Source organism: Aulostomus chinensis, chromosome 2 (genome assembly GCF_037954235.1).
Source record: "Aulostomus chinensis isolate RoL2024-O1b breed Wild chromosome 2, RoL_Achi_v1.0, whole genome shotgun sequence".
Taxonomy (NCBI): domain Eukaryota; kingdom Metazoa; phylum Chordata; class Actinopteri; order Syngnathiformes; family Aulostomidae; genus Aulostomus; species Aulostomus chinensis.
Window position 1 is genome coordinate 29,825,702 of NC_141321.1, and position 11,971 is coordinate 29,837,672.

Genomic DNA, 11,971 nt, shown 5'->3' on the forward strand with positions numbered 1-11,971 from the left:
GTTCCGAGGCAGTGAATTGGCTTGGATTCGTAACGGTACCCCAGCTGTGAGGCGACGGCAGCAAAGCACTGTCACAGCAGCATCACAAAGAAACAGAAATGTGATTAAAGAATCTCGTAACGAGACAGAAACACAAGAGAGTGCTGGGAGACGTGTTCACCGAGTCTTCAGAAGTGATCTCAAAGCCTCTTTACTCGGAGACCTGTTCCCTGTCAGCACTGCTCACTTCTTCAACTTCTCTTCAGGTACATGTGAGCAGCTCTCTGTCTGACTTTACTTAACCGAGACACCAGCTCACGCTCCCAAAGAGCAGAAAAAGGTTTACATTTCAGCTTCGACCTGCAGACGTTGGTGACTTTCTCCTACTTAGCTGCTTATCACTCAGGTGCCCCGTTTTAGCATGTGGGCCTGTTTCTTGGCGGTGAACTGTTTGGATTTGGAACTGGTCTCTATCAAGAGATGGCAATTAACAAAGCACAAATATTGTAAATAAGATTTTCTGACTTATTTATTTTTTTACCTTTACTCCCTACACATTAACACAGACATCTTTTCTTTCTACTCGTTAGATTTCAACCACAGGATTGTTACTTTAGTTTTGATGCACAACAGACAAAAACTACGTGAAAGCCATCATAAGAGAAACAGACGAGTTTGGATTTTTGGGAATCAGCTCCAGCACGGGAAGCAGTGATGCACGTAAACGTTGGATGCCACTGACATAAAGGACGGAGAGGACGTTGTTAAGGAGTTTGACGAGGAATCAGCCGACACTGCAGGTGGAGCAGATTCAGAGCCATTACCTGAGTAGTCCCTCCTCCTGGTCCTGGGTCTGCGGCGGGGCACCTTGTAGATGCCTGATCCACTTCGACTTGCTTCGACATGAAGTAGCAGCAACTCTATTCCGGGTCCATCAGGGAAGACTGAACTTCTCACCTTAGCGATAAGGGAGACGCCAGCTACCCTCCTGTGGAAATCACTTTCCAATGCTTGTATTCGCGTTCTGTCGGTCATGACCACAGGTGAGAGTAGGATGGAAGGCCCACCAGTAGATAGGATTTAAAAATCAAGTGCAAATTTTAAAAAAAAATAGTCAATACTTTTACTTTTGAGTACATGTAAGAGCCTGTACTTCTTACTTGAGTAAGTAGGTTGAATCAATACTTCTGTTACCAGTCCCAAGCATCTGTACTTGCGCCACAGTAATGAAGTCTCAGCCTGTCCATCTATCTCTATCACACACTGGCTCCCAGTGAAAGACTTTATCAACTGTTCTAACGTGTTTCTGAGGCTTGGCTTGCTGGGCTTGTTACAGGATATCAATACTTCATGATCAAACCCTCAGTGTGGTAGTGGGTAATAGAAAAGCAGCAAGAGCAAAATACACAGCAGGCACACTTAGGGGGCAGCTTACTTTGTCAACATCAGCCATAACGATGGTCAATAACAGCCGAGCAGGGAGGATCAGCAGGTAGATTTCCAGCAGGTTTTTCAGAACAGAGTCTTCATTGTGGTGGCTGAGCCCAGAACCTCAGATGGGACCACCAACATTCACAGTTAAAGGCCGAGCAACCGAGCAGCGCTGGATGTAATCGAAACTGCATTTCTTTGAGGACTTTTGAAAGGGAGACAAACCATTTATATATCAATAACATCTTTTGAGGTCAAAGTTTGTTAGGGTGGCCCATGAAAATATATTCTTTGGGAAGGAATATAAAAACAGGCCGGTGAGGTTAGCAGGTCACTGTAATGCAGGAGAGAGAGAGAGAGAGAAGACATCAAGGTGGATCATTGGAGCGACAAAACCTTGAGGAGACTGATGTTTGTTTCCTGTTTCCTCCCAGCATGTCTACATTCGTCTCTTAGCCAGGATGACAATGGTTCCCGAACAACAAAGAACCCTTAGGCAAATTGTGCACGTGCAAAAAGTAAAAATATATTAAAAAAACAACTATGTCACAGCAGTAATTTCCTGGCACACTTGGAACAGACAAATAAACGAAGTCATCCTGGCGGTGGTGTTGTTAGACAAAATGACGTAACACTTTGTCATTGCATTGTAGCTTTTGGTCCAGTTTGTAAGAGATGGCTTCATTAAACATCCACAACGGCAGATGAAACAGAAATCACTCAGACGGAGTAATTATTCAAATAATATCCACAGTGTTTAGTCGTGGTGGTTCACCTTCAGACATTTCGTCCAGAGGAAATAGCAGCAGGTATCATTCGCTGATCAGTTCACCGTTGAAGCAGGAATTTTATGCAGTGAATTCCATCGTTGTGCTGATTTTGTTGTTTGAGGACACCTAAAAATAAATCAGGAGCAAGTTGAACATTGTTGCCAAATACATTAGATGATATGATCCAGTTATGTCAAAGTACAGTTAACCTGGTAGACATAGAAGTGCCTCTTCAATAAGTGATGTGTCTTCTGGGTAACTGTGTTGCAAAATAGCATGTTAACAATGAAAAATGATGCTGTGTGGCAGAAAAAATGCTGTATTATAGCAGCTAGAGTGTAAATGGGTTGTTATCATTGACAGGCCAGCCAATGAAACACAGTGGAAACATCTGAGATAATGTAAGCATGCGTCATTCTCATCGTATGAATGCAGAAACGTGACATGTGACGCCTGCAACTGGCACAAGGTGAACAGCGGATTCATTCTTTCACATGATTGCAAAACTAAAAAATTAATTCCCTTCACTGATCTTCCCTCGGTGGGATCTGCAGTCTGTCTGTGGTGGTGGAACGTGTCCCGAAGCGTTTAACTTCCACTGAAAATAATTTGCTAAGAATTTATGTTTCTCCTCTGGGTCACATTTGCACATTTGTGCAAAAAAAAAAAACACCCCCCCCCCCCTCAAAAAAACAATTTGCTGTATGTTTCAGTGTTTCCTTGGAATGAAGCCCTAATGGTAATTAATTGATTCCTAGCACTCCATGGCAATTACCACAGTTCTTGGGAGAAATGAAAGCTACCGCCAGCATATTTTGCTTTAATAGCATAACCTTCATTTGGACATAAAGCAGAAATTTGATGCTGCACCACAGGGGACTGCTAATTTGCACAAAAAAAATGTTGCTTTATTACTAAGGAAATTTCTGGTCTTCCTATTTGCTGTACAACAGAGACAAAGACAGGGGGCTTGAAACTACTGATGTTGATCAATGTTGAAACTCCAAAGACAGACGATTGGAGTGTAAATAAGAGTCCATTTAACATCACTCTTTCATTCAGAGTGAAAAAAAAAACTTTGAAAACTGTTTTATGCTAATGTCAAGCTTAATTGGCATTAGAAAAATTGCTCTGGCATACTGAGGGGCTCCAAGATTAGCCAGAAGAGAAAGAACAAGATAAAGCCTTCAAAAGGCCTATTTCAGAGGAATTATAGCGTCCTTTGAACCTCATCCAAGTTTTAAATACATTAAAAGCCTGTTGGCATACATGTAAATTAAGCGGTACCGAAGTGTTCCAAAGAATTCACGGTGGATCAAACTGCGGGTGTGAGGATGAAATGCAGGGGAAACGTGTCCCGAGAGCAAGACGGGGAGGAATCCTGCCATCTCCCACAAGCCTCTCTGCTCGTCCTTTCTTCTCCATGTCCATTCTGTTGCGGGCCAAGTGGCTTAACTTAGATGAAAAGAACAACAGCTAGGAGCTCGCTTGGCAGCAGAGCCCTCACGCTGTCCAAAGTGCCAGTGATGGAGCATTGTGTATAGCACGTACAAAAGCCTGTTCAGAAACACCGAGCACAGAGCCCCGGGGATTCCTCTTTTCCTCTGGTCGGGATGGGCCCGATGCAGGGGTGTACTCCGTGTTCTGTAAACCGTGCATGATAAACAAAGCCATCCTGCGCTTCTCAGCACTACACGCATGCGCAGTTACATGGCACAAGTCCTATCATGACTTTGCTCTTGCGGATAAGTGTGGAGAGTAAAGCAAGTTGCACTTCAGGAAAAACGAACAGACTTGGTAGATAGTACATTCATCACACTGTACATGCTTTTGCCCAACCGCTCATTTATGTTGCCCAATGAAATCGGGATTTCCAGCAGCATTCAGTTGTCGCAGTGGAAGTGAAGCATGCATTCATTCCTTTGGATATTATTTTTATGTTTGCCAGCAGGTACTCAGCTACGTGTGCCAGCTGAGAACAACTCAGAGGGACGATTTGTCCTTTATGTGAGTTTACTGTGTGATAAATCCTGAAAGTCACTCCAAGTGAGCCGAAGCATGGACTGAAGCTGTGCTAACTTTGAGGCTAACCGGCCGCAGATGAGATATTTTGTCATCGTAACAAATGTTAAAAAAAAAACAAAAAAAACAAAACTCATTTGGAGCCAGCCAAGGAAAAATAAAAGTTAGTGCCATTCTGGCTTTAACAACATAACACGCATGCAAATTAGGCTCGAGTCATTCACTGATGGAAGTCGCTGCTTGTTTGTCTTGCACATTTTACTTGGAAGAAAAAGGAAAAGAAACACAAAAACATCCTTTAAAAAAATACTGTTTAAATCCCATCCCAATCACCTTCAGCAGACTGGACCTGAACTACCCAAGCAGAAACCCTGCCTTCAGTGATGAATAACCCGAAATCTGTTGCGGCCGTCGCACCTCCTGAGCTTGTACTCATCATTATGTTGGTACTGTCAGGTACAGCTCACTAAGATTCACAAGTCGCATCACAGCCTTCATTTTCCACTGAAGAACTCAGCGCTGTCAGTTACACGGTTGATCAAAAACATGATTGTGTACAAATTAGCGGGAATCATAGACACAGGTCTCCCAGCTTCTGCATCCTGTCACACTCAAGAGTCTGCTCTGATTTCTTAACTGGGTTTTTCCCCCCTGTGTACAATTCTTTGGCTCTTTTAACCTCGATGCAGTTCGTTTGTTCGTGCGTTCATCAGAAGGGTTATAAAAATAAACCTACCACTTCTAAGGAGTTATTTCAGGGATCTTCAGTCACATTCATTATACTTATGAAATTATTTACAGGCATGAAATGGTTTCAGTTGTAGAATTGCAGACAACGGAAGGCAGAGCTGCTGGCCTGAGCGGACGTCTGTGCTCTTTGAGAGCATTTGTAGTCTATCGGGGCACATCTAACACATTGTACAAGTCAGTCACAGACGTTTGCAGTAGTAGTCGTAGTAATACCTCTCACGGTGATTTGATCTCAACTTCATCTGCATGCTAACCTTAGCAGGACTGCATCAAGTAGGTGAGTAAAGAAGGACGACGTTTCCTTCTGCGGCTGAGGTGTCGTTACATTCCGCTAAATACAGGGTTGTTTGTATAGAACATTAATCACACCCAGAATGCATCATGTTACATTAGCTCATGTGAAGTGAGTTAATTGAAAGGGAACTGGTTTAGCTGGTAAAGAAAGAAATACAATATCAGATCAACCCTACACAGTCCAAGTGGCATTTAACAGAAGTAACAGGATTATGAGCTTAAATTTACTCTTTGGGCTACAAAGCTCCAAGACGTATTCACTGGAACTTCAGATCAAATAACAACGTCTAACAAATGTCAGATATTGAAATGTGATCCTCAGTTTAAAAGTAGCGTCTTATTCTCTTTGTTAAAACAAGTTACTTGACGGCCTGGAAGACTAAGATTGAATGTACATATTAAAGCCCTGACAGCATTTGATCAACATGGTCAAGTCATGACGTCTCTTAGAGGATTTACGTCTCAAGACCAACAGTGACATGAAAGCAGTGAATCTTCAAGAGGCTGAAGTACTTCATTTAAAGTTAAGAAGATTTAGATCAAAAGGTTAGAAAGAGAAAAAGAAGGGGGGGGGGGGAAACACTCTCAAAGGACGACCATCTGAAAAAAAAAAAATCATGGCCCTCACAGTGCTAAGCTGTACAAGTTCACAGCCATGGCAGGACGCAGTCCATTCCCTCACAGCCTCAGAGAGATGAAAGGGAAGACTGTCCGCTCACTTTGATTCAGACTCAGCCAAACAAAGTCCAAAGAATGCCAGGCAAAGTTTGTTTTCTGAGAACCTCAAAGTTTCTCGGTACCTCAGCCCACCCTCACTCCTCCTTCCTTCGTAGTCCGAGTAAGAACAAGCGTGCAGACAGAGAGTGAGAGAGAGAGAGTTTGTGCAATGTTAATCAATTACTTTGGTTATGAAATACTTCTTATCCTGTTTTGTTGGAATAACCAGTCACCAAGTCCCCAGAGGACTGCTGACATCAAGTGTGCTGCAGTTCCACGGCGGATGGAGGGTAAGAAATTAAAAGCGTAACGCAGCTGAGGCAGGTTGCACTCGGAGTATCTAGTTTAGGTTTGTGTCTAAAGCTCAAGTTTGACTCCAGTAAGAATCCTTGCAGGTAATTGTGATTTATCCTTACACACAAAAAAAATGTTACATTCCAGCTCTTTTTATTAAATTGCTACCTTGTTACATTTTGACAGTAGAAGAAGAACTTTCTCCTGGAAATGTCTTGAGGTGATAATTTAATAAACGCTCTCACCTGTGGGAATGTTTTATCACCGGTGTGTGTGTACCTTATTTTCCTGTTCCTCATATGTATCAAATTTGACAAATTTTTTTTCGGAACACCTCTCAGCACAGCCAAATCCACTTCTGCAGCACCCTAAATTATAGCCTTCGCAAGGACCATTAAACTCCTCTCAGGCAGGTTCCAGCCAGCAGTAACATGGATCATTACATAGATAGCAGGCTCACTGGGTCTAATCTTGGAAACGTTTGGCACTTCCAGTACTTCCGGCATTGGGGAGGGCTGCGTGGGCCAGATGTGGCTCAAATGAACCGCGCTCAACTCGGCACAGACGCAGCCCTATAAGCTGGACCTGTGGCTCGGTTTAGGCTGCTACTCCAACCTTTAGTCAGCGCTGTCATTCAAGGCCAAGTACGAACCAGGAGAACTGAACTGACAACATATTTGGGACAAACATTCATTGCTATCAGGGTATAATCCTTCTGAAGGGAGGGTTTAATTCAGTTCTTCAGACAATGGCGGTATTTTGGTTTCCCCTTCTGACTGAAAGTCTGTCCAAGCAGTATGAATGTGCACTTGAGTAACAAAAGGTATCAGATCATTTCAAACAAGTGGAAGTCATATTACTTCATGAGAATCAAGCCTTAAATAAAAGCACAGCCAGAACTGCGGTGTTACTATTGATCGTCTGCACAAGACTGCATCATGCTAGCAGATGTCACTGCAACAGAGCAATCAGCCACAAACAACAGCCTCCCTGATGATGCGAGGAGCTGCTGAGAAACTTAAAAACCCTCTGCTCCACTCTGTTCCCTGTGATACTGGTTAATAATCTATCTTACGCGTGTGAGACCCGTGTGCTCCTTCTTTTGTAACTCTGTGTTGTTCTGCCTCTGTTCCGGTGACATTGTAGACTGGAGGATTTCTCATTTTCTGGTTGTTTACCGCTCCATCCGAGTCTCACTGATGCAATATCTCCAGAACGCCTTGAGGAAACCGACTCAAATTTGGCTGAAATGTCCACTGAGACTCAGGGAGGAACTGATACATTTTTGGAGGTCAAAGGTTAAGGTCACTTGAGAGGCGCACACACACCACGATGCAGTATTTGTTGTTTTATGCAGTATTTGTTATTTGCTGTCACCTGTGCTAGTTATTATGCCGCTGCTTCCTTGCTTTGACGTGCCGAGAGACATCAGGTGAAAATTAGCTTGCAGCTATTATCTGATGTGGTGCATCAAAAGACAACTTTTATGTTTGAACTGTCTCCCGTTGAAATAAAACTAGATTAAAATGCAGGTTTTGTGATTGGAGACTGTGACAAGACGCAGCCTGTACCTGCTGCAGACGGGGTGAATACGTCAGAGACCTCCAGTGAGGGTGAATGCAAGTTCAGAGTCAAATTCAGAGACATGTTGTGATATTAAATGAAGTGTCAGCGCAACAACAGCAACACTATAGAAGCACATGTCCACTCCAGGAGGAATCTGAAGACGCCAACATGTGTTTGACTGAAAACATGTTGTGGAAAGTTTGAGTTCAGTCTGGTTTGATGACGGCTCTGGAGAGAATCACACATTTCTGAAATTCCAAAGCTTTAGATCAGCTTGACAAGAGTAACTGTTTGAAATAAATCTCTCAGATAACTTTCCATGACAAAGCCGAAAACTAAAAGCATTTGATTTGAAGCTCTTCCTCTGATGTACAGCTCAAAGTAATTCAGTGTGAAAGACTTTCTGAATTAACTTCAGAGAAATCTCCAAGTAAACAATAATAGGAAACAATATTAAATCACATGCATTTGCTTGTATTCATGCCTGCACATCAGAGAAGCTGCTTCCTCTGTAGTGGTGGATGATGCAGACTTCAAATGCAGATCACTTTAATTGACATAGTGCTTCATCTTCACAGTGTTGACAATCCGCAATTCATGAGCATAATAATTACATAAATAATACATATGAAAGACCCGTGTGAGCCCACAGAGGGTCTGGAACAGCATTATCAGAGAGTACACAGCTCACTGTGATCAGAGTCTCTCCCGATTCGGGCCGTTTGATGGCGATGCATGGGTAAGATTACAGCACAATGTTAGTTTTATTTTTATCTTTTTTTTTTTTTTTGGTTCGGTGCCTGCAGCTCTCAGATGCACACATACATATTTTCACAGCACCAATTAGCCGGGCAATCACTTTCACCATGTCAGCTTTGTAGACGGGTGGCGTTACCGCTCAGCCACTCCCAGGGGACTTCAGTACCACCATCCAACCACTAAGCGAGCCCCGTCTTTTGGTGCACGGATCCCACATGTCTGTTTTCCCCCCGCAAAATAAAACAGAATCTCACCCTCCCCCACCCCCCACCCCCCCAAAAAAAAGAGAAAGAAACCAGCAGTGGAGAGTTAAAACTATGAGAATCTACAGAGTCTTCAGCCACTGATGTTTGTGCACAGCCTGTTTTTCTGCCAAATATGGACGTGTTGAAAACGTGGGAGTATTTTAGAAAAGCACATCAGAGTTGGGTGTGTCCATAATAGCAGAAAACACCCTTCCACTCCAGCTTTGGATCAAACCCTCACGCACCTCTTACGTCTACTCAAGCAGACAGGAGGGAACCAAAAAAGGCAAGCTGAGCAACACGCCGACTGGACAGGGATCAACTCGTATGTCAACCAATACATTTTACTCCCTAAAGTCCCTGAAGTATGTGTTCACCCCCCACCCTCAAAAGAAACCACCTATTGAAATGTTTGAGCTGCCGCTGAAAAATGTCTGTATATATTGAGACAAGAACAGTTCTGCACTTACAGGTACACGTTTGAAGAAAGGTCCCTCAAAGGTATTTGAGGTGATATTTCCAAAGTACAATATTGGTCTTCAAGGGACAAGAAGTGCATCTTTTGACTCATATTTTCAGTTAGGTTCCATTCACATCATTACCACGAGCTGAAGACACCTAATTATGAGTGCTTGGATGGCAAAGTACACTTTTTAGATTACATAAATAAATAAATAAAATACAGGTTACTACGCGAACCCAACAATGGAGCTTTCATTTTAAAAACCTCAGAATTTCTAAATGTTGTATTTTCAGTGACTACAGTATAAATGCATGTAAATGAGAGAAAACCCTCACTGTGGAAGTGTCCTCAAGGTGCCTCGGCAATAACCTCCCCTTGCCCCAGCAGTCTGTCCCGTCGTGAGCCACGCCCCTCCTGGCAGCCTCTCGCCGTCTGTTTTGACAGGACAGACAAGAGTCAGTGTTGTCCGTTCAGGGCGACTGCCCAGCACTTGCTGTTGACGGGGTTGTGACTCTTCAGTTCTCTGCTGGGCCTCACCGTTCCGCTCTGTTACGCTCCGATGTCACATTCAGGACAGCGTCAGAGCCAGACAGGAACAGTCACCCTGGTTATTACAGATATACGCTTCCTAGATTCCTCAATTATTTAAAAAAAAAAATGTTTTTTTTTTTTTAATTTGTTAAAAAGCAGAGTCCAATATTTGTGTCCGGTGTGTGACATCTTACCTTTGCTGGGAGAAGAGGAAAAGTTCCATTTGTTTGATAAACAACCTGGGACAACAATTGGGAACATTTACTTTTGTGCCAAGGTTCATTAAAGTTAATCAGAGTTAAATTTAACGGATTCCATCTGCAGGTGTGGTTTAAACAATTAAAGAACGGGCTTCACGATGTGACCCTGATGCAATCGCACGCTGAACACACTGAATGTGAACAGATCCACGCAGGGAGGACAATCATCAGCTCAGAGGAAACTGAGACGACGTGATGAGAGCTTGAACCAGAAATTTCAGAAAGTGTTTTCATCTTTCTGTGAGCTGCTTTACTGTTTTCAGTCAGTTGGGGGACTGTGAATGTTTCATCCTCTCACCAGACAGCTCGGTCTTCACGTGTGATGAAATATTGTCACGTTCTGCTGACAGCGGGGGACCGAAACAATAATTTGGGGTGGGACGGTTCTGACTCCATCTCAGGTCACCACGTCCACACCAAGAACTATTTCCTCAACTCCTCTGTTCATGCAACGGTCACACAGGCCATGGTATCCTGAACCCTGATAGATGCTGATTGTACTGCTCATGTAACTCCTCCTCTTTAACATTCATGTCATGTCAACAACCCTTTAGAATAGATTCCTGCAGCCCAAGCTACTATGGAGGTTAACATCACCGAAACCAAAACAAATGCGATATTCAACCACCGCTCCATAATTGGCAGATGAAAGGTTTACGTGCATCAGTTGTATAAAGTTATTCATGCTTTCTAGTGTTATCTGTGAGACTTTTAAAGCTCTGACAATCATAATAGAGGAGAAGGAAGCAATGTGGCCGCGCTTTCAATTCTCAACTGTTGAAAAACAAAAAAATGTTTGGGCTTTTAATTGGATCTTAAAAACGATGGGCTCTGGTATCTGGAGCGCTTTGTACACGTCAAAACATCCAGTGATTAAAACATTCTCTTGAGTGTGCTCTTCTTTTGATGCACAGTTTAAACCAGGACACAAAACCTAAAAATACATTTCTGTGGAAATCATGCTGTCTGACACTGGTTTTCAGCAAAGACGTCTTGACTGAGACGCATTCCTAGAACAGACACATGAAACGGTCCAAGTCGGGTATTGTAGCGTTGTATAACGAATCAAATGTCTACTCACGTGTCCCAGTGGAGAGAATCCACGGCACGTGGTTTTTCAGCCCTCCCGATACGCACGCACTCACTGTGACTGATCCCATATTGAACACATATGTGGAGCAAAGTGTTACCAAGGCCAAACTCGGAGAATATTAGTCAGACTTTGCATTAATGTCCCCACTTTAAGACCAAGAATATTAGCGGATGATCAAATCCTGACTGAAGAAGATGGAAGATTTGAGTCTATTTTGATAAATACCACGCAAAGAGTTCAAATTAGTTGCTGTTTGTATTACAGGGTGATTAAACAGAAAACGCTACAACATCTCAACTCCACAGTGCGTGTGTGTGTGTGTGTGTGTGTGTGTGTGTGTGTGTCGGTGGCACGAAATGTGTTGGCAGCACCATGGACACAATGGCAACATAACTCAGGCAATGAGGATCCCTTTTCACGGAAGACACGCAAATACCCTGGTTCAACAACATCATGTGATGGTTGGTGGTTACTGTTGCTAAAACATGGGCAATGAACACCAGACCTTGCAGCAGTAGACAAGTGTTCAAGCCACCACGGTTCACAGCTTTAGCTCGACTGACAGCGTTTTCCAAACCTTAGTCAAGTGGTTTCTGTTGCTAATGGGAGACGGGTGTTTGAGTCCCGTCACAGCACTGCATTTTACAACTTTAAAGAGATGGTTCACCCAAAAAAAGGAATTATCAGTTATTATCTTCTCACCCTTGAAATGCTACGTTGTTTGGAGAACGTGCCTGAGACATAGCAGGGACAATTTTTCCAAACATGGCATCTCGAAGCTTCAGGATACTCTGAGC

General features: G+C 43.2%; 1 long non-coding RNA gene across 1 annotated transcript; it reads right to left on the bottom strand.

Moving 5' to 3' along the window:
• Window positions 1-819: 819 nt before the first annotated feature.
• On the bottom strand, window positions 820-9,720 carry LOC147269688 (uncharacterized). The gene is made up of 3 exons (XR_015111548.1): window positions 9,626-9,720; window positions 2,186-2,306; window positions 820-1,744 (listed from the first exon to the last, which is right to left on the bottom strand). It is a non-coding gene; the product is annotated as an uncharacterized LOC147269688 (long non-coding RNA).
• Window positions 9,721-11,971: the final 2,251 nt, after the last annotated feature.